The sequence below is a fragment of the Ochotona curzoniae genome, unplaced genomic scaffold (assembly GCF_017591425.1).
Source record: "Ochotona curzoniae isolate NIBS_2020 unplaced genomic scaffold, NIBS_Ocur_1.0 scaffold_3890, whole genome shotgun sequence".
Classification (NCBI taxonomy): domain Eukaryota; kingdom Metazoa; phylum Chordata; class Mammalia; order Lagomorpha; family Ochotonidae; genus Ochotona; species Ochotona curzoniae.
In genome coordinates, this window is record NW_024467115.1 from 35,803,418 (window position 1) to 35,824,148 (window position 20,731).

At 49.1% G+C, this 20,731-nt stretch overlaps 1 protein-coding gene across 1 annotated transcript in view; it reads left to right on the top strand.

The window, feature by feature from the left end:
• Positions 1-288: 288 nt before the first annotated feature.
• TULP4 (TUB like protein 4) overlaps positions 289-20,731 on the top strand; it is a 195,556-nt gene continuing 175,113 nt past the window's right edge. Inside the window, exon 1 of the mRNA XM_040965630.1 lies at positions 289-333. The gene's annotated coding sequence lies outside the window, so the exon portion shown is untranslated. The remainder of the gene's footprint in view (positions 334-20,731) is intronic.

Sequence of the window (20,731 nt, forward strand, 5' to 3'; positions counted from 1 at the left end):
AGGGCTACGAGGAGGCCGAGGGGCGCCGGGCAGCGCCTCACGGACGGGAGACCAGCGCCCGACGGCCGGCCGGCCAGCGCCCAGGGCCCGGCGCGCGCGGCCCGGGCGGCCTGGCCGGGGAGGCGCTCTGGGCGCGCCGCGTCACGTGGCGCGGTCACGTGGCGCGCGGCCGGGCCGGCGGCGGCGGCGGCGGCGGCTGAGGGGAGGCGGAGACTCGGCCGAGACGTGTGTGTGAGGGGGGCGGGAGGCGGCGGCGGCGGCGCGGGGCTGCTGGAGGCGGAGGCGGAGAGGCGCGGGGGAGCGGCGGGGGCCGCCGCCACGGCCGCCCGCGAGGTGAGGCGCGCCGGGGGCCGCGGTGGCGGGGTGGCTGGCGCGCCGGCCCGCGGCGCCCTCCGAGCGGCGCCGGGCGTGGTGGGCGCGGCGGGGCGGCTGGGCCGCGGCGGGGGGCTTCGGGGCTGAGGCCGCGTCCGATCTGGGGTTCCGGGCGGCTCCCTCAGCCTTTGTTTCGGCGTGGGAGAAGAGGGGGCGAAAGAGGAGTCTGCGCGCGCGCGCGTGTGTGTATGTGTGTGTGTGTGTGTGTGGAAATCAAGGAGGCGTCTGGCTTGAAGCCATTTTTTCCCTTAATTGTAGAGACAGATCCCACCCCCCGCACCCCCGGCACGGGTTCCCCAGGGAGACGGGCGTGCTCCTCCTCTTCCTCCGCGCCGTCTGGGCACTGGGCTCCCCTCCCCGCTGCCCACCTCGCGGGCCTCGTTCCCCGGCCGCCTGTCTGTGCGGGGCGGCCCGGTCACCTGTCGTGGCAGCTGCCTGCAAATGCCGGGCGCCTCGGCCGCTCCGGAGCCTGCCAGGACACTTGGCCTCCTGACCAGCCCCGGCCCCCTTGGCCCTCCCTGTGCAGTCCGGCCGGGCGGGATGCAAAGTTGGACCCGCTGGCGACCCTTGGGCTCCTGTCACGCTGCCCCTCCCCGGTGGGAGGAAGTGGGGCTGATGTCACCCGGGGGACCTGTTCGCTGCGGCCCAGGTGATGGGAAAAGTCTTGGGGGACTTGTCGCCTGGAGGGGTGGGGGAGCTGAGGGGTGTCAGCTCCCTCGGCCAGGGCACTGCACCCCGGACTTGGCTGTTGGGGGGGCCCTCTTGATGGTTGCAACAGTTCAGTACCGGGTGGGTATATGCATGATGCCCACGGCAGATTACCCCAAGGGGTTGGTAGGAGGAGAATGGAAGCCGTCCCTGGATTCCCTTTGTGCCTCTCCCGCCTGTGTCCGGTGTCTCCGCTTCTCCTGGGCCAGAGTTTGGTTTTGGGGGGCGAGGATGGAGGGCGCCCGCTGGGAATGGTGTGGGGCTGCGGGCTGGGCCGTTTGAAGCCCGTTGCAAAAGTGATAGCCACATTTAGAATGGGACAGCCCCACGTGTCCTCCCCTCCCTCGCGATCACCGTTCACTGTTGTGGAAAGGATCCTGTGAAGAAGTTATGAATAGCCAAGCCTGGTGTGGAGCTTCCCAAATGTAGGGAAGTGTTCGTCTGTAGGAGAGAGCGAAACGGGAATTTCTGGCTTTCCTTTTAAGAAATTTAAGAGCTCTGTTTTAGTAAGGGCTAGGAAAGAAGGTGGCCTTTTTTTCCCTTGTGCGATTGGGAGGCGTTGGCCTCTAGACTTGGAAGTAGGTAGGAATGAGGTGGTGGAAGAAGAAATGGTTTTTAACATCCAGGATCTTTGAGCAAGCTGATGGTTCCTCCAGTGCCTGGGAAATAGTACCATCCCGTGTTTACTACTGTGTAGCCCGAGGGAAGGTCCTTGGCATTGGCAGAGGGTGCGTGTGTCATGTTAAACTTGCTTGCTTTCATGCGGAACTGTGAGAGTGACCGCTGGGTGGTTCACACTGTTCCCCTTAGGAACATTGAGCAGGACTTTTTTTTTAACCCACGAAAGGTGGTGCCGGAAGCCTGTTTAGCTGGGCCATCGGCACTGATGCTGCGACCCCACGTCGCCTGCGCTGGAGCACACCTTTGCTTCAGGCCACAGGTTAGCGCTGTGACCGGCTAGTTGGCAGGCTTGCTGCTGGTTCTTGGAGTATCTGAATTCGGGAAGTTTCATTACAGTGTCTCCTGGTCCATTGGGAGTAGATTTGAGTGGCCCTGTTACAGCCATGATTGCATTGCTGTTTAGGTTCCTGGTTAGGATTCTGTGTTTTCATTGTTACCAAAGCCAGACTGCACAGTTGGCCTTAGACCGCAGGGAATGCGTTGTGGAAATGTCAGATTTCCTTTAGGTTATGAGAGTTGATTTGGCTACTAAAATTGAGCATAGTAAACATGCTCTTTTTTGGGGGGGGGGTTGTAAAACATACATGACATAAACTTACCAGTTTGGCCTTTGTGTAAAGCAGTCTGTAAGACGGGAAACGCCGAGGGAGGCTGCAGGTGGCACTCAGGTCCTCGGCCCGCCACCTCGGCGGCAGATGTGATTTGAGTTCTTGCCTCCTGCTTCCGGCCAGTCCTGGCTCTCATGGGTATTTGGGAAGTGAACCAGTGGATGGGGTCTGCCAAATAAATAATTAAAAATCTAAATACAATGATCTTACCTTAAAACAAACATTTTTAGTATTACCAACCCCATAAATATGTTGCATAACAAATAGGATTTTAAAGATGGAGAGCCTGGCTAAATGGCTCAGTGGCTAAATCCTTACCTTGCATGTGCCAGGATCCCATATGGGTACTGGTTTGGGTCCCAGCTGCTCTGCTTCCCAACCAGCTCCCTGCTTGTGGCCTGAGAAAGTGGTAGAGGACGACAGCCCAAAGCCTTGGGACCCTGCACCCTCGTGGGAGACCTGGAAGAAGCTCCTGGTTCCTGACTTCGGATCGGCTCAGCTCCAGCTATTGCCGTTGCTTGGAGAGTGAACCAGTGACCAGAAGATCTTTCTGTGTCTCCTTCTCTGTGAATCTGCATTTCCAATAATAAATAAATCTTTAAAAAACAGTACATTGAAAATAGGTGTTACTGTGGAACTGTGTGGATTTCAAGATTTTTTTTTTGTAGCAAAGTAAATTTACCTTTAGAAAAAGTTTTTAAAAACTTTTTGCTTATTTGAAATGCAGAGAGATGCCAACAGACCTCTCTCATCAGCTTGTTCCTTCTGATGCTCCCCTCAGGCGGGGAGGGCTGGAAGCCAGGAGCTGGGCCTGTGTCTCCACTGGGTGGCGGGAGCCCGGCCTCCTGATGTACCAGCCAGGGTGCCCAGCAGGAGAAGCTGGAACCCAGGCATGTTGCGGGCTGGTGCGAGCCTCGCTCTAAGTGCTGCTCCAAGGACTTGCCCCTGAGCTTCTTGAATTCCTTTTTCCTAGATTTCCTGAAATTGCTATCTTTGTGAGAGTGAAGGATAGGAGCAGATCAAAAAGACCTTTAAGTTTCAACTTTCTAGCCTGGAATCATATAAATAAGTTGTAGATGTCTGACTTTGTTGATTGAATGTCTGAAGTATTAAGCGCTTTTATTTCCTGTTTCCTATGCATTGTTTACTTGATCTAGAATCAGAATGGAGACCAGTGTGTGTGTGTGTGTGTGTGTGTGTGTGTGTGTGTGCGTGCAGCATTGTTTCTGTTGGGTGCCTTCTAGCTCTTTTTGTGATGTATTGGCAACAATTCCTGACTGTCCCAGGGGTTACCAAATGGTTCCATTCTAGTTGCCTTCTTCTCCAGTTTCCTGTTACTTAGTGGAAGGCAGCCTTTATCAGTGATTTTCTTACCTTGATTGAGGTGGACACTGCAGGGAGGATGTGGGAAGTGCCGGCTTGTGTCTGTGCTTTGTCAGTTATTATTATCCTGGGGTCTCTCCTCCATTGGTGTGTGGGTGAGGGTCTCCATCCCCACTGATGTGTGGGTAAGGGTCTCTCCCTCCATTGGTGTGTGACTCAGGGTCTCCCCCTGCCATCAGTGTGTGAGTGAGGGTCTCCCCCTGCCATCAGTGTGTGAGTGAGGGTCTCTATCCATCCCTATCGGTGTGTGGGTATGGGTCTTTCCCCCCATCGGTGTGTGACTAAGGGTTTCCACCCCCATTGATGTGTGGGTCTCCCCCCACCATCAGTGTGTGGGTAAGGGTCTCCCCATGCCATCAGTGAGTGACTCAGGGTTTCCACCCCCATTGGTGTGCGAGTGAGGGTCTCCACCCCCATTGGTGTGTGGGTGAGGGTCTCCCCCCACCATTGGTGTGTGGGTGAGGGTCTCCACCCGCATTGGTGTGTGGGTGAGGGTCTCCACCCCCATTGGTGTGTGGGTGAGGGTCTCCACCCTCATTGGTGTATGGGTAAAGATCTCTTCCCCCATCGGTGTGCGAGTGAGGGTCTCCACCCCCATTGGTGTGTGGGTGAGGGTCTCCACCCCCATTGGTGTGTGGGTGAGGGTCTCCCCCTCGTTGGTGTGTGGGTGAGGGTCTTCCCCCCCATTGCTGTGTGGGTGAATTCTGGTTTAGCACTTAGGCTAGGTTTTGGTTGGTACTTGAAGTTATTTTTTTTTCTCCTGATTTTTAATTTTTTTATTTGAAAGGCGGAGAGAGGGAGGGTTGAGAGAAAGAGATGGATTCAGAGATCGCTAACTGCTGATTTGCTCGCCAGATGTAACAAACGCTGAAGCCAGAATCTGCTCTCCCACTTGGGTGACGGGCCCAGCCACTTGAGCCATCACCTGCTCTCCCACCTGGGTGCATCTTGGTAGGCAGCTGTTCCTGGGTACAAACCTGGACACTCTGATACAGGGTCCTGGTTCTGTGGTCCTTCTGGGGTGCCAGTTGCTCTCTCCGGAAGAGGAGGCTCCTTCTGGGCACCCCTGAACCCTGACAGACCCCAAAGACTCCCATAGCTTCCTTGCTTTGGGACAGCACTGTGTTCCAGACTCACCCTTTGTACTTTATGTTTCAAGCCTTGAAGGCAGAGCAGAGCTTTTTTAAAAGGAAAAATAATTGATTAGTAAACATTAAAATATTTAATTTACCAGTCAGTAAAGAAATGAACTTAAAAGCAGAAAACAAGGGGAGCAGAAAAAAAAGCAAAAAATAAGAAATCGTTCATGTGGGCTGAATGTTTACGTGTCTCCCCTGAATTCGTAGGCTGATGGCTAATCCTCGGGTGTGGTGGTGTGTGGAGCTGGTCCTGGGGAGGTGGTGAGATCACGCTTGAGGACAGCCTGGGGTGGAAGGATCCTCCATGGTCCTTGACCTTAGGCTTCTAGCCTCTAGGGCTGGGAGGCATTTCTGTTGTTGATTTCTGTTTGATTGTATCTGTGGTACAGCCAGCTGTCCAGTATCTGCAGTTTCCATATGTGTGGATTGAACAAAGTGTGAAGTGAACTTATGTGAAGGGCTAGTGCCATGGCTCAACAAGCTGACTCTGCCTGCAGTGCCGACATCCTGTATAGTTGCCAGTTCATGTCCTGGCTGCTCCTGGCTTTGGATCAGCTCAGCTGCAGCTGTTGTGGTAATTTGGGGAGTGAACCAGTGGAAGGAGGATCCCTCTCTCTGTCTCTCCTTCTTTCTGTAAATAACATAAAAATAAATAAATCTTAAAAAAAAATAGGGTTGGAATGTATGCTTGTGGAACATTTCAAAGAGTGATAGAGCACAGGCTTTACAGTATGGAGAGTTATTCTGTAGATGTTCTCTAGGAGTGAAGAGATGACATACGAATCAGACACTTATATTTAAATATCTCACTGTGATTTTTTTTTAATCCAAAAGCACAATTAGGGTTAAGTTGGGTATGAAAAATAGGTAATGCAAAGGTAGATGCTAACTTTTAACTTTTTAAAAAATTTAATTTTTTAAAAATATTTACATAATTGAGAGGGATGCATGCCCCTAGGGTGGGGAGGATCAAGTGTGGAGGAAGTGAGGAAGGTGAGCGGGCCATGTTTTATTTATTTATTTATTTCTCCTGTGTCCACAGGGAAGAGGGGAGGAGACTGCTCCTTGTTGTCAAACTGTGTCAGTACCTGGGGGTGGGGGACAGTCATTTGATAGCGTCTTAGAGACCCCGTGTGGGGAAGAGTGTTGGCGAGGGTGCTACTTGATAGTTCTGAGATGATGTCAGTTTTGTTACTCCAAGGTTGAGAAAGTCCTTCCAAGGTCTACTGGTTGTCAAGTCCACCTTAGTGTGTACACAGATCCGGGAACTTGTTGCAGAGCTCAGCCAGGAGAATTGTCCAGCCTGTTCTGCTTTCCATCCTCTGAGGAGGCAGTGACGTCCCCTGCTGGCCTGGATGAGCTGGCCATCATGTCCTTCCTGTTAAGAACCACATTCTGTCGGGCATTATGTGGTCAGTTATTTCCACTGCTCCTTCTTTCAATACATATGTATCTTAAGAATTATTTCTTTATTTGAAAGGCAGAGTTACAGAGAGAGGGAGAAACAGACAGATGTGTGACCCTCTGGTTCACTCCAAATAGCCACAACAAGTAGAGCTAGGGCCAGTCCACAGCTAGGAACATCTTCCCTGTCTCCCACAGGGATGCAGGGGTCCAAACGCTTGAGCAAGCACCTTGACAAGGAGCTGGATTGAAAGTGGAGCAGCTGGGACTCAAACTAGTACCCATATGGAATGTTGGCACTGCAGGCAGCAGCTTCACCTACACATCACTGGCCCCTCTTTGATATTCTTTAAAAAAAATGTAACTTTATTTTTATTTGAAAGAATTACAGAGAGAAAAAGAAACAGAGGGAAGTATTCATTCACTGGTTTACTCCCCAAATGGTCACAATAGCTGGAGTTGAGCTGACCTCAAGCCAGGGGCCTCCTCTGGTCTCTGGGTGCAGGGGTCCAAGGACTTGAGCCGTCCTCTGCTGTTTTTTCAGGCAGTAAGCAGGGAGCTGGCTCAGAAGTGGAGCAGCGAGGGCTTGAACTGGCACCTGTTTTGGCTACAAGCACCGAAGGCAGAAGCTTAGCTTGATATGCCACAGCGCTGCGCCCACTTTGGATGGTCTTCATACATACTAGGATATCTTCTAGTTTGAAGTTTTGGTGGTTACCAGATATGTTAATAGGTGGTTAAGGCTGAGAATGTGGTCTCATTAGTGAATAATTTTATGAAAGGTGTAGTCTTTATTTTTAATCTATTATTCCACGTAGTTATGAGTTGGAATGCTGGGTTCGGAAGACTTCTGTGTCTGCTTTTAGAGTCTGTGGCTCAGTGCTTCCCAGTTCCTTTTAAATGTTATGGGCATATGGCGCTGGGCTCCACATTTTTTCGCCCTCCTGGAATGTTTCTTTTGCCAGTTTGTTGCCAACAGCAGAAATTAAACTTCTTGAGGCAGTGGTTACTCCTCTGATCTTTGTGTGTATAATTTTCACTCCTGTTTAGGGAGATCAAATCTTGTGCAGAAAACCCTATAGGTGCCATATTTTCCCTCCCTGCTACTCTACCTTTCTGCCATGTTTGGCTGTTGAAAATACATGTTGTGACCCTGGGGAAGCAGAGCGTTGTTATCGTGGTTGGAATAGCGTCAGTGCTGCAGGACAGAAAGGGCTGAGCTGAGTGCTGGGAAGGGCGTAACCAGTGAAAGGTGCCACGTGCTGAACATCATCTTCACACCTAATCAGTTTCTTTAACTAAGACAAGCCTTTTGGTCACGAAACCAGATGGACCAATTCAGCTCCAGTGGTTAGAATAGCAAAACCTGCCTCATAGAAGTTAGGCTTACACTGTGTATGGAAAACTCTGGTCAGCCAAAGCCGACATTTTTGGCAGCCAGAGTTAATGTTTAGAATTGTTAAATAACCAGAAAGTTTAACTGTGTGTTAACATTGTCAGGTTGGAGAAGCTGCCTCTGCAAGCCCTGCCTGGCTATCATTTGGGAGAGAGCTGATTACGGAGGCTGGGGCCTACAGCAGTCCAGGGATGAGAGAACTTGGCATTCAGGACACATCTTTCAGCCCTTACAAGTAATTTGAACCTTTTCTATTTTTGTTCTTGTCATCCTTTCCCGTGAAATGAGAAACCAGCCTAGTGTTTCATAGGTAGGGGAATTTACTTCTCTGAATTAATTTTTCTGATATTGGGATAATGGAATAAATCATGTAATATTTGAAAGGCTCAGAGTAAAACACAGCCACATCTAATAAAAGATAGAAAGCCACAGTTTGCTTATCTTATTCCATGGGTAATAATTTTGAATATTGTGACGGAAGTGAGAATGAAAATGGTGTGCCTAGTGTTGTGTCTCCTCCCCAGCTGTGATTCTGAAAGACTGGAGAATGCAATAAGTAGCATGGGATTGGGGCGCCACCCAAGATCTCTCCATCAAAGCTCACTTGAGCATCAGCTCTCAGCCCTTTTGAATTTATGGTTTCTGTTTGTTTGATTCCACACCTTTTTTCTCACTACTTCTTTAACAGCTGCAAAAGCCAGGTTTGGGTTATCAGTGAAGAGCCGAGTGCTGATGTTAGAAGTCCACAAATTAGCACCATCATTCAGTTTCATTTAATTACATCAACCTTTAATTTTAACCAATGACTCTTGGACTTTTTTCAAACCATTAGTAAGCTTTATGATTACATTATATGGACTGTATGTAACATCGTTTACGTAAAATTAATGTTTCATAACATTTTGTGGGACCTGGTGCGATAGCATAATGGTTAAGATCCTCGCCTTGGACATGCCAGGATCCCATATGGGCACTGGTTCTAATCCCGGCAGCTCCACTTCCCATTCAGCTCCATGCTTGTGGCCTGGGAAAGCAGTCGAGGATGGCCCAAAGCTTTGGGACCCTGCACCCACATGGGAGACCCAGAAAGAATTTTGTGGTTGCTGGCTTCAGATCAGCACAGCACCAGCTGTTGCGGCCACTTCGGGAGTGAATCATCGGATGGAAGATCTTCCTCTCTGTCTCTCCTCCTCTTTGTATATCTGCCTTTCCAATAAAATAGATAAATCTTAAAAAAAAAACATTGTGTGGCGTTGGTTTAAAAGTAATCAATCATAATGAAATTTGTATCTTATGTGTATTTGTGTACAAGGAATATGATACGGAAATATGTAGCTACCTCCTGAACTCCAAGTGCTTGTCTTTACAGAGGTATCTATACAAATGGCAGTTTTATGAGGTGCTTTGAAATCAACTTTTGGAAATCTGGTACAGTAAGTGTGTTGTAATAAAAACAGAAATCGCAGTGAGCCATATTGGTGTGTTGTTTTCAATTCAGAGACCCTTGAGGTAGCCTGTGCTTTCTCCTTTGGTGGCTGGCTGTGTTTGTCCGCTGCATGTGACCTTGGTGGCTGGCTGATGGGATGTACCGATGACTGCTCTTCGTCTGGGTTCAGTGGGTGAGGTTCTTTGACTTTTACCCAACACAGGAAGGGGACATGTGCTTGCCTTCCAGGAGGACAGATCCATTTCTCTGGCGTGTACAGAATGGCTGAGATTTATGGGAAGTAAGCAAGCACCGTCAGGTGAGCAGTACCAGTAATTTTTGCAGGTCACTGTAAGGCAGTTAGTCGGATATAATCAAACCTTGCATTGGGTTGATCATGACTAGCAAAGCTGGTTTGTGCTGGACCCCTTTAAGCCGACGGGCCGTGAGGTGGACCCCAAGGTGAGAGATCTGAAGACAAGACTTTGCTGAAGTTAGGTTATGAAGGAGCTCCTACAAGTTAGGTTTTGGCTTATTTCCTTTCTCCTCATTTTATGTTACCTTGTCCTTTTTTGTTTTTGATTTGTTTTTATTTGAAAGGCTGATTTTCAGAGAAAGAGACAGAGATCTCTTTCATTCACTGGTTAAGTTCCCAAATGGCTGCAACAATGGGGCAGGACCGGTCTGCAAGCCAGGAGCCTGAGGTGTGTTCTGGTCTCCTATGTGGCCACATGGACATTAGGACTTGGGCCATCTTCTGCTGCTTCCTTGGAACATTAGCAGGGAACTGGATTGGAAGTGGAGCAGTTGGGACTTGAACCGGCACTCATATAGGGTGCCGGCACTATAAGCTGAGATTCAACTCACTACTCCATGACACTGGTCCTGTCTTCTCCTTAAACACTGTCTGTTACCAAGTACGTTTATTTTGAGATACAAGCTGGTATGTTACCATGCTGTAAAAAAAATGTTATTTTTGATGATGTTTACATTGCTGATCAGGGTAGGAAGGGTCAAGGATTAAGGGAAAGTGGGGGAGACCATTTATTTATTTATGATTTTTTTTTAATTGTTGGAAAGGCAGATACACAGAAAGGGGGAGAGACAGCAAAGATGATCTTCTGTCTGTTGATTTACTCCCCAAGCAGCTTTAGTTGCCAGAGCTGAAGCCAGGAGTCCAGAGCTTCTTCCGAGTCTCCCGTGTGGGTGCAGGGTCCCAAGGCTTTGGACTGTCCTCAACTGCTTTCCCAGGCCACAAGCAGGGAGCTGGTTGGGAAGTGGGGCTGCTGGGATTAGAACCAGTGCCCATGTGGGATCCAAGGCGAGGACTTTAGCTGCTGGGCTACCATGCCGGGCCCATGGGTGAGACCATTATTTCCAATCTTTTTCTTCCTGTATGGTTGGAAGGAAGGATTCAAGGGGAGAAGCCACACCCAGCCTCCCAACTGTCCCAGGACCCAGGGATGGGAAACAGCCACCCGATGTCATCCCAGGGTCCCGGATCTTGAGCTTGTTCTGAGGGTTCTGTGATGTTTCGATAGTTCTGGAATGCTGTCGATCTTGCAGATCAAGGATGAGAAAATCCTTCTAAGGTCCGTTGGCTGACATAGTCTAACCTAGAGTCTCCATTTGCCTAGAAATTCGCTGTCAGTCTTTGCTGGGGTAGTTGACCAGCTTGTGCTGCCCTTCTTCCTCTCCTATGGCACCAAATATTGTTATCAGGATTTTGTTTACTGTTGCTGGAACAATATAATCAGTTGGCATAAAAATATTCAGATACTGAGTTTTAGTTTATGTGTTAATCATGGTCACACTATATTTTGTTACTTGAAATTATTTTGTGTGTAGAACTAGTGTTACATGAAATGTACAATCTTCTTAATTCTTAACATGGATAGGGATAGTATTCTCTTTTAAAGAAATTTATTTATTTAGAAAGGCAGAGTTATAAAGAGGAAGAGAGAAAAAGGTTCCATTCGCTGGTTCACTCCCCAAATGGCCAGAGCAGGACGTAAATGCCGAACCCAGGAGCCAGGAGCTGCGTCTCGGCTTCCCACGTGGGTGTCAGAGGTTCAAGCACTTGAACCATCTTTGCTGCTTTCCCCGTGCTTTAGCATGGTGGTGTATCTGGGACTGGAATAGATACTCTGGCCTCACAGGTAGCAGGACTAGTATTGTTAATGTAATTCTCTGATTTAAGGTAAATTGTATATGAGGATGTCTTGAAAAAAGCTAGTTTTCCTAATTTTCTGCTCCTCTTCTAAGGTAGTTCTAACTGCTCAGAACTTACCAAGATAGTTGGCTATAATATAAATGCATGTGAGTTAGGAGGCAGCACTTTTTTTTTTTCCCCAAATTTTTTTGTTGTTGCATATGAGTCTCTTTGGAAATGCAAATAAATGAAGCTCCAGGGAGGAAGCAGCTGCTTTTCTGGAAGTTTCCCTCTTTTGTCCAAGTTGGTTGGCCGGTGCTGAGATTTGAGTCTAGTTTTATAGTGTGTGTCTTCAAAACTGTTAGTCTTTGCCCACTTATGGTGTGACCGAATTACTGTCAAAGGCACCACATAGTGGGTCTTGATGTACTGTGCGCTCCAGGAAGAAAAGCTGTGGATTCTAGAGGGAAACTTGTGTGAGGAATGACCCAACAGAACAGTTTTTGGACAGTGATGCAGAATTGAAGCTCTGTGTTCTGTAACAGAACTTGTGGGCTGTGGGGAAATCCGAAGCGCTGGGTGGGCTGGAGAGAAAGGTGTGGCTGGAGGATGCTGGCTGTGAGTGTGGATGTATCTTGTTTTAAAATCTGTAAAAACGGTTGAAGCAGAACTCCTGGCTATATGTTTTTTCCTTAAATAAGGGCTGTATTACTGCATTAACCTCTTTTTTGTGTGTGTTTGTTATAGATATTTTTCATAGAAATGTGTACCTTTCAACTCTGTGTCCTTGACAATTAATTTTTAAAGTTTTATTTTGAAAGGTAGCATTACAGGAGAGAGAATCTCCTCCATGCATGGGTTCAGTCCCCTGGTGGCTACAATGGCTGAGTTGGGGCTAGGCCAAAGCCAGCAGCTGTCATGTTCTTCCAGGTCTTCCATGTTGGTGCAGAGGCCCAAGCACATGGGTTATTCTCTGCTGCTTTCACAGGTGCATCAACAGGGAGCGGGATATGGAAGTGGAGAAGCTGGGACACGAACTGGTGCCCATATGGGATCCCAGTGAATGCAAGGTGAGGTTTAGGCAACGAGCCATTGTTCCGGGTTATACTTAATGATTTATCAGAAACTCTTGAGAATTTTTCTTTTTTCCCTTTAGGCAGATCCCATTGCTTTACATTTTTTAAAAATGGATTTTTGTTTTAAAATGGTTTTGAATTTATATTGTGAAGATTAGCATTATACAATGGCCATATACCCTTCTCTGACCTCTTCTATAGATGACATCTTACATAATCATAGACTTTTTGTCAAAATTAAGAAATTAGCAATATGCTGTTATGAACTAAACTTTAGTCTTAATTCAGATTTCACTGTTTTTTTCACTAATATCCTTTTCCAGGGTACCTTATTACATTTAGGTGGTAGATGTTATAAATTTTATTTATTTTTATATTCATTTATATATTTCAAAGATTTTTTTTTTTTTGAAAAGACAGAGAATGCTCTTCCATCTGCTGGCTCATTCCCCAAGTGGCTGCAATGGCTGGAGCTTAGCTGATCCAAAGCCAGGAGCCAAGCCCTTCTTCCAGGTCTCGCATGAACTGGTGCCCAAATGGGATATTGGGTTTGCAAGGCAAAGATTTAGCTACTAGGCCACTGTGCTGGGCCTGTTTAATATCTTTTAAGACTCATAAAAAGAAAATTCGTGGCAAAAATGAGATGGAAAGATGTTTATTTTCATGCAGACGTTTTGGACTCCATGCCTGTTTTTCTGAGCCCCTTGATGCCTGTGACTGGGCTGGAGCATCAGCCCTTGGTCTGTTGACTCCCTGTGCCTGTGAGGCACACGCCCTGCACCTGGTCTAGGTGGGGCCGCAGGAACTTGGGCGTAAACAAGCCTCGCAGGTTCTGTGAAATCATCGTAACCCAAGCTGTTTTTGCCTTCACTCCAACACTGTGTCCTTCTGACACTTTGACCATAGTGGACAACTAGGATGTGTTGCTGCTGACTTTTATAGCTAGCGGAGTCGCATTCACTGAGAGGAAACTTTTTGCTGTTGCTGTCCATCGAAGAACGCAGTGTGCGGTGCCTTCCCTCCGGAATCCGGCTGCTGGTGTGGTCAGCCTTCTGGCCTGCTTGCCTGGATGAAGCGTGTTGCGCAAATGTGTCTGATTGTTTAGATAGTTTTGTAGATGTCTCAGCCCTGCTTGCCTATCTGTCCTTGCTGATAAACAGAGGTAAGGAAGTGAGGAGGGACTGGAGCCGTGGTATGCAGGCTAAGCGTCTGCCTGTGTTGCTGCCAGTATCCTTTATGGGCACTGGTCCTATCCTGGCTGCTCCACGTTCAGTCCAGCTCCCTGCCAATGTGCCTGGGAAAGCAATGGAGGATGGCCCAAATGCTCAGGCTCCTGGTCACACGTGGGAGACCCACAGGAAACTCTGGGCTCCTGGCTTGGGTCTGGCCCCGCTCTGGCCCTTAAGTCTATCTGAGGAGTGAGCCAGCAGATGGGAGGTTCTCCCTCTGTTTCCCCTCTCTTAACGCTACCTTTCAATTAATAATAAAAAAATAAATCTTTTACCACACAGGTTTTCATGTTTGACCTTCTCTCCCATCTTTTTAAGATATCACATGCAAGTGAAATCATGCAATAGTTTTCTTTGCCTTGTTTCATTTAATATAATACTTTCCTGGTCTGTTGCTGTTGGGACAGACAGCAGGATTTGCTTCCCTGCTTAAGTGTGAATCACTGCGTTGTTTCTGCAGGAAGGCTGCTGTGAGCAGTGCCTGGCTGTACCCCTCTGCTGTGCGGTGAGCGCCCTCACTGTTTACTGTCACCTCTGCTGTGCGGTGAGCGCCCGCACTGTTTACTGTCCCCTCTGCTGTGCGGTGAGCCCCCCGCACTGTTTACTGTCCCCTCTGCTGTGCGGTGAGCCCCCCCCCCCACACACTGTTTACTGTCCCCTCTGCTGTGCGGTGAGCCCCCCCCCACACTGTTTACTGTCCCCTCTGCTGTGAGGTGAGCCCCCCGCACTGTTTACTGTCCCCTCTGCTGTGCGGTGAGCGCCCGCACTGTTTACTGTCCCCTCTGCTGTGCGGTGAGCCCCCGCACTGTTTACTGTCCCCTCTGCTGTGCGGTGAGCCCCCCCCCCATACTGTTTACTGTCCCCTCTGCTGTGCGGTGAGCGCCCCCCCCGCACTGTTTACTGTCCCCTCTGCTGTGCGGTGAGCCCCCCCCCCCATACTGTTTACTGTCCCCTCTGCTGTGCGGTGAGCCCCCCTCCCATACTGTTTACTGTCCCCTCTGCTGTGCGGTGAGCCCCCCCCCACACTGTTTACTGTCCCCTCTGCTGTGCGGTGAGCGCCCGCACTGTTTACTGTCCCCTCTGCTGTGCGGTGAGCCCCCGCACTGTTTACTGTCCCCTCTGCTGTGCGGTGAGCCCCCCCCCCGCACTGTTTACTGTCCCCTCTGCTGTGCGGTGAGCCCCCCCCACACACTGTTTACTGTCCCCTCTGCTGTGCGGTGAGCCCCCCCCCATACTGTTTACTGTCCCCTCTGCTGTGCGGTGAGCCCCCCCCCATACTGTTTACTGTCCCCTCTGCTGTGCGGTGAGCCCCCCCCACACACTGTTTACTGTCCCCTCTGCTGTGCGGTGAGCCCCCCCCACACACTGTTTACTGTCCCCTCTGCTGTGCGGTGAGCCCCCGCACTGTTTACTGTCCCCTCTGCTGTGCGGTGAGCCCCCGCACTGTTTACTGTCCCCTCTGCTGTGCGGTGAGCCCCCCCCCCGCACTGTTTACTGTCCCCTCTGCTGTGCGGTGAGCCCCCCCCACACACTGTTTACTGTCCCCTCTGCTGTGCGGTGAGCCCCCCCCACCACACTGTTTACTGTCCCCTCTGCTGTGCGGTGAGCCCCCGCACTGTTTACTGTCCCCTCTGCTGTGCGGTGAGTGCCCGCACTGTTTACTGTCCCCTCTGCTGTGCGGTGAGCCCCCGCACTGTTTACTGTCCCCTCTGCTGTGCGGTGAGCGCCCGCACTGTTTACTGTCCCCTCTGCTGTGCGGTGAGCCCCCCCCCCCGCACTGTTTACTGTCCCCTCTGCTGTGCGGTGAGCCCCCCCCCCCATACTGTTTACTGTCCCCTCTGCTGTGCGGTGAGCCCCCTGCACTGTTTACTGTCCCCTCTGCTGTGCGGTGAGCGCCCGCACTGTTTACTGTCCCCTCTGCTGTGCGGTGAGCCCCCCGCACTGTTTACTGTCCCCTCTGCTGTGCGGTGAGCCCCCCCCCATACTGTTTACTGTCCCCTCTGCTGTGCGGTGAGCCCCCCCCCCATACTGTTTACTGTCCCCTCTGCTGTGCGGTGAGCCCCCCCCCCATACTGTTTACTGTCCCCTCTGCTGTGCGGTGAGCGCCCGCACTGTTTACTGTCCCCTCTGCTGTGCGGTGAGCCCCCCCGCACTGTTTACTGTCCCCTCTGCTGTGCGGTGAGTGCCCGCACTGTTTACTGTCCCCTCTGCTGTGCGGTGAGCGCCCGCATTGTTCACTGTCCTGGCTGCAGGAAGTGGCGGAGGTGCAGCAGTCCTTGCAGGTAGTGCTTCCATATCCTTTGGATACATCCCTGGCAGAGGGATTTGACCCAGTTTTTAATTTTCTTTGCCTTAAAATAAACTGCTTATTTTCATTTTATTTGTTAAGAGAGAAAATGAGACCAACAGGAGGAGATCTTCCATCCGCTAGTTCATTCTTCTTCACTTAGGACAGCTCTGGCCAGGTCAAGCCCAAGCCCGAGGAGTGCGGAAGTCCGTGAGGCGCCTCCTGGGCTGTGCCACAGTGCTGGTCCCTGCCCCAATTTTCTTTACTGTTTTTCATTTTCACTTAGAAACAGTGACAATATGATTGCTCTGTGTGGCTGAGCAGATGTCAATGAAAGAGCAGAGAAGGGGGATCCTGGATTGGGCCTTCTGTAGCCTTTGAGACAGTTTCTTTAGGATTGTTTTGTTACATCCCAGCTGTTAGGACCAGGGTGTCTTGCTGGGCAGCTTCTAACCAAGTTACCCAAGTCCAGGGAAGGGACGTGTTGGAAGCCAGAACCTTCAGTTTGGTGATTAGGAGCCTTGGGCTGATTCCCAGGTTTTAACTCGGTATTTGTGACATTGGTGTATGCCTGTGCAACAGAGTATGAGGTATGTGTCTACATACGCCATTTTGTTTGATTTTTCACAACAACCTTTTGTGTTATGTGAAGTCTGCATATTTTTATATGTGAAAAACAAGGCTGGGAGATTGCCTGTGGTAACAAGCCATTAATAAGTCTTGGGACTTGGTACCATACTGCCTCACTTAGGCTGTGATGTCCCCTGTGCGATGGCCCTGCCTTTCTAACAGATCCACCTGCGGGAAAAGCCTTTGGGATTCTCTCTGGCGGCCGTAGACGGTGTTGAGGAGCAGAGCAGATGTGGCAGATTGATAATTAGTAGAATGATTTTGTTTAGATTCCTGCCACTTCCCAAGGCTTTGAGCCATCCTCCATTGCCCTCCCATGCCACCAATAAGGAGCTGGAATGGAAGTAGAGTAGCCAGGATATGAGCTGGGGTGCAAATGGGATCCTGGCAGGTAAGGATTTAGCCACTAGGCTATTGTGCTGGGCCTATGAAGTAAACTACTTTATAGTTTAAGCCAGTTTGAGTTGGGATGCTCTGTTGCTTGTTGATGCTAATTGGTGTCATGACGTTGATTTATACAGTGAAGGCGAAGCCAAGGGCGTAAAACTAACACTTGATCTAATCAGAACAGCAGAGCTGTGTCCCTGCATGGTGGGATCCATTGAACCCTTGTCAGGAAGGGCCTGCTGTGCCACGTTTAAGGATATAGCTCTTTATTGCCAGAGCAATTCTTCTCAAGTTTTAAAATACGGAGGCCTGTCATGAATATCATTACTTTCATCTGTCCCCCACTCCTCCCACCCCCAGAATTTGGTTTAACATTCCAAGAGTTAAGTTGGATCTGCTGAGCAGGCAAGGCGCAGCTGGTGGGTAAGGCCCTCATGATTGGCAGGTGTGTCTAGCAAGCACAGAGGAACATCTCTGCTTGGAACATCCAGAAGAAAGGGGTCAGATTAACTACTCCCTCCTTGCCTTGGAGAGAGAGAGAGAGAGAGAGAGAGAGATAGTGTGTGTGTGTGTGTGTGTGTGTGGAGACGCAATTTCCTTGTTGTATCTTCTAGATAATGTATGAGAAGTTTGGCGTTCTCTTAGCCTTTGATTATTTAAGTTAAAAAGTTGTAGCCAAGAAGTCTACCTTGAGGTTAGAGAAAGGACAGCTATGGCAGCTGCTGGGTGCAGGATGGCCACACCGTTCCATGTCTGAGAGCTTGGGTAAGACTTCTGGTTCTGTTTTTGGTTCCGTTTGCTGCTCGTGTGCACTCCGGAAGGCAGCAGACTAAGTCTCTAGTACTTGGCTTCCTACCGTCCACGTGAGAGACCTGCTGGAGACCCAGGCACCTGCCATCTGCCTGCCATCCGCCTGCCATCCGCCTGCCATCCGCCTGACTCAGCCCTGACAGGCCGGCATTCAGGGAGCAAGCCAGAGGATGAAGTATCTCTTGTTTCTGTCTGTGTCCTCGCTTCCTTTCAAATAAAATGGGAATAAACAAAAAAAAGTTTGTTTCTTTATGAAATATTTATTTATTTTTTATTGGAAAGTCATATATACAGAGAGAAGCAGAGACAGAGTGGACAGATCTTTCATCTGATGATTCACTCTCCAACACCTGAACTGTACAGATTCGAAGCCAGAAGCAAGGAGCTTGTTTTGGGTCTCTCATGGGGATGCAGGGGCCCAAGGCTTTGGGCTGTCCTTGATTGCTTTCCCAGGTCATAAGCAGGGAGCTGGATGGGAAGTGGGGCTGTCAGGATTAGGACAAGTGCCCATATGGGATCCTGGTGCATGCAAGGTGATTTAGCCGCTAGGCTAACACGCTGGGCCCAATAAACAAAAATTTTTCAGAAAACAAAAAGCAGGATAGATGGTTTCATTGTAAATAAAAGTTTAATTATGCATTATTGTGTTTGAAATTGAACTTTTAGCGTCTTCAAGGTTTTCTTCCTTGATAAAATGAGATGTGCTTTGTTTCTTATGCATATGGCTATATTAGCAAAGCTGGATTATATCCCAGTGTAATCAGGCAGGGAACCTGTCTGACCCACATAGTGGAGCTGCAGTGAAAAGCTACAGTATTTCTGTAATCATATTAGGATGTGATGTGGTCCCTCCCCATGTTTATTAATTAGCGGAGTTGTAATGAGACTTCCCCCGCTTTGCGTCAAGGATGCTGCTCTGTGGGCGTCCAGGCAGGATTTTAGTTGTGTTCGGGAGCCTTCTGTGCAGAGGTGGGAGGGATTGGTGTTTCAGGTGGTGGCAGGTGAGCCTCCTGCCAAGTTGGCGTAATGGGAACAGAACTCTCCTGAGTCGCCATCTGTTTACAGCCGATAGGAAGCCAGCAGTGATTTCTGAGGCATGAGGAACTTCTGTTTATGTTGAAATATTTAGGAGTTGGTAATGCTAAGACCGCACTGAACAGGTATTAATCGGTTGGGGGAAATAGACTACGGTGTGGAGTGAGTTTTTGTTATTACAGAATTCAGGCTGTCTGCTCGGTTGAAAGCACTCTCCTTCCCCCCAGTTTTCAAAAGCACACAATCTTTGCTTTCCTGTACACCTTGAACTAACCACTCTGTCAGTTCCAGTCTGTGCTGAGCTGCTGGGGCCATGTGTTGTTGTCTTTCAAAACAGTCAGCAGGAAAGAAACTAGTTAGTTAGTTAATTAGGAAACTTGGTTACTGGTAAAAAAAAAAAAAAAAAAGAGCTAACTGAGCCACCTTACCTCCCAAAAAGAGTTGTGGACAGTCCCTGGGCTGTCTGAGCGGTCTAAGTTGATATGTCGTGTGGCCCAGGCCACTGAAACACTTCTTTTTGTTGTCCTCTCTGTTTCCTGTTCTTTGATCTTTTTCTTCTTCTTTTTCTTTTGCTCTTTTTTTTTTAAAAAGATTTCTCTTTATTGAAAATGCAGATTTTACAGTGAGGAGGGACAGAGAGGTCTTCCCTCAACGGCCAAAGCTGAGTCAGTGTGAAGCTGGAAGGCAGGGACTTCTTGCACCTGCACGCAGTGGCCCACGGCCCTGGGCCTTCCTCTTTGGTTTTCCCAGGCTGTAAGCAGGAATCTAGATCCGCAGGCGGAGCCTTGAACTGGCACCCATATGGTTAGCTTGCTATGCCACTGTGCTGGTCCTGCCCCTCTCCTCTTTTCTCCTCTTCCATTTTTCTTCCTTTTCTTCTTCCTCTCCTCCTCCTCCCTTGGCTTTTGGGGCCATTTAGGGAGTGAATCAGCAGATGGAAGACCTCTCTTCGTCCCTCTTCTCACTGCGAAATCTCTCGTGTGCTCTTTCTCTGTCACTCTGCCTTTCAAATAAATAAAGCTGAAAAACAACAACAACAACAACACATACTCACACAGAACAATAAAATAAACTTTAAAAAGAAAATACTACAACATTACCTCCACAACTGTTAAGGACAATTTCGGAAGTTAAGATGAACATACTGAACAAATTCTGCATTTTATATAAACTTGAATTCCATTTTTTTAAAGAATTTAAAAAAAGATTTATTTACTTTTATTACAGAGTCAGATATACAGAGAGAAGGAGAGACAGAGAGGAAGATCTTCCGTCTGATGATTCACTAAGTAAGCGCAACGGCTGGTGCTGTGACGATCCGAAGCCAGTAGCCAAGAACCTCATCCATGTCTCCCACACGGGCGCAGGGTCCCAAAGCATTGGGCTGTCCTTGACTGGTTTCCCAGGCCTCAAGTAGGGAGCTGGTTGGGAAGTGGAGCTGCCGGGATTAGAACTGGCGCCCATATGGGATCCTTGCGCGTTCAAGGTGAGGACTTTAGCCGCTAGGCCACCAGACCCTTGAATTCCATTTTTTAAAGATTTATTTTATTTTTGTTGCAAAGTTATATATACAGAGAGGAGGAGAGACAGAGAGGAAGATCTTCCATTTGATGATTCACTCCCCAAGTAGCTGCAATGGCTGGAGCTGCACTGATCCACAGCCAGGAGCCTCTTCCAGGTCTCCCATGTGGATGCAGGGTCCCAAGGCTTTGGGCTGTCTTCGACTGCTTTTCCAGGCCACAAGCAGGGAGCTGGATGGGAAGTGGGGCTGCTGGGATTAGAACCAGCGCCCATATGGGATCCCGGCGCGTACAAGGTGAAGACTGTAACCACTAGTTACCATGCTGGGCCCGAATTCCATGTTTTTTTTTTTTTTTTAAAAAAGATTTAATTATTTGAAAGAATAAGAGAAATAATGTCTGTCTGCTGGTTCACTCCTTAGATGGCTGTGGTAGCTGGGACTGGGCCAAGCCAAAGCCAGCACTAGTAATTGGAGTCTCCTAAGTGG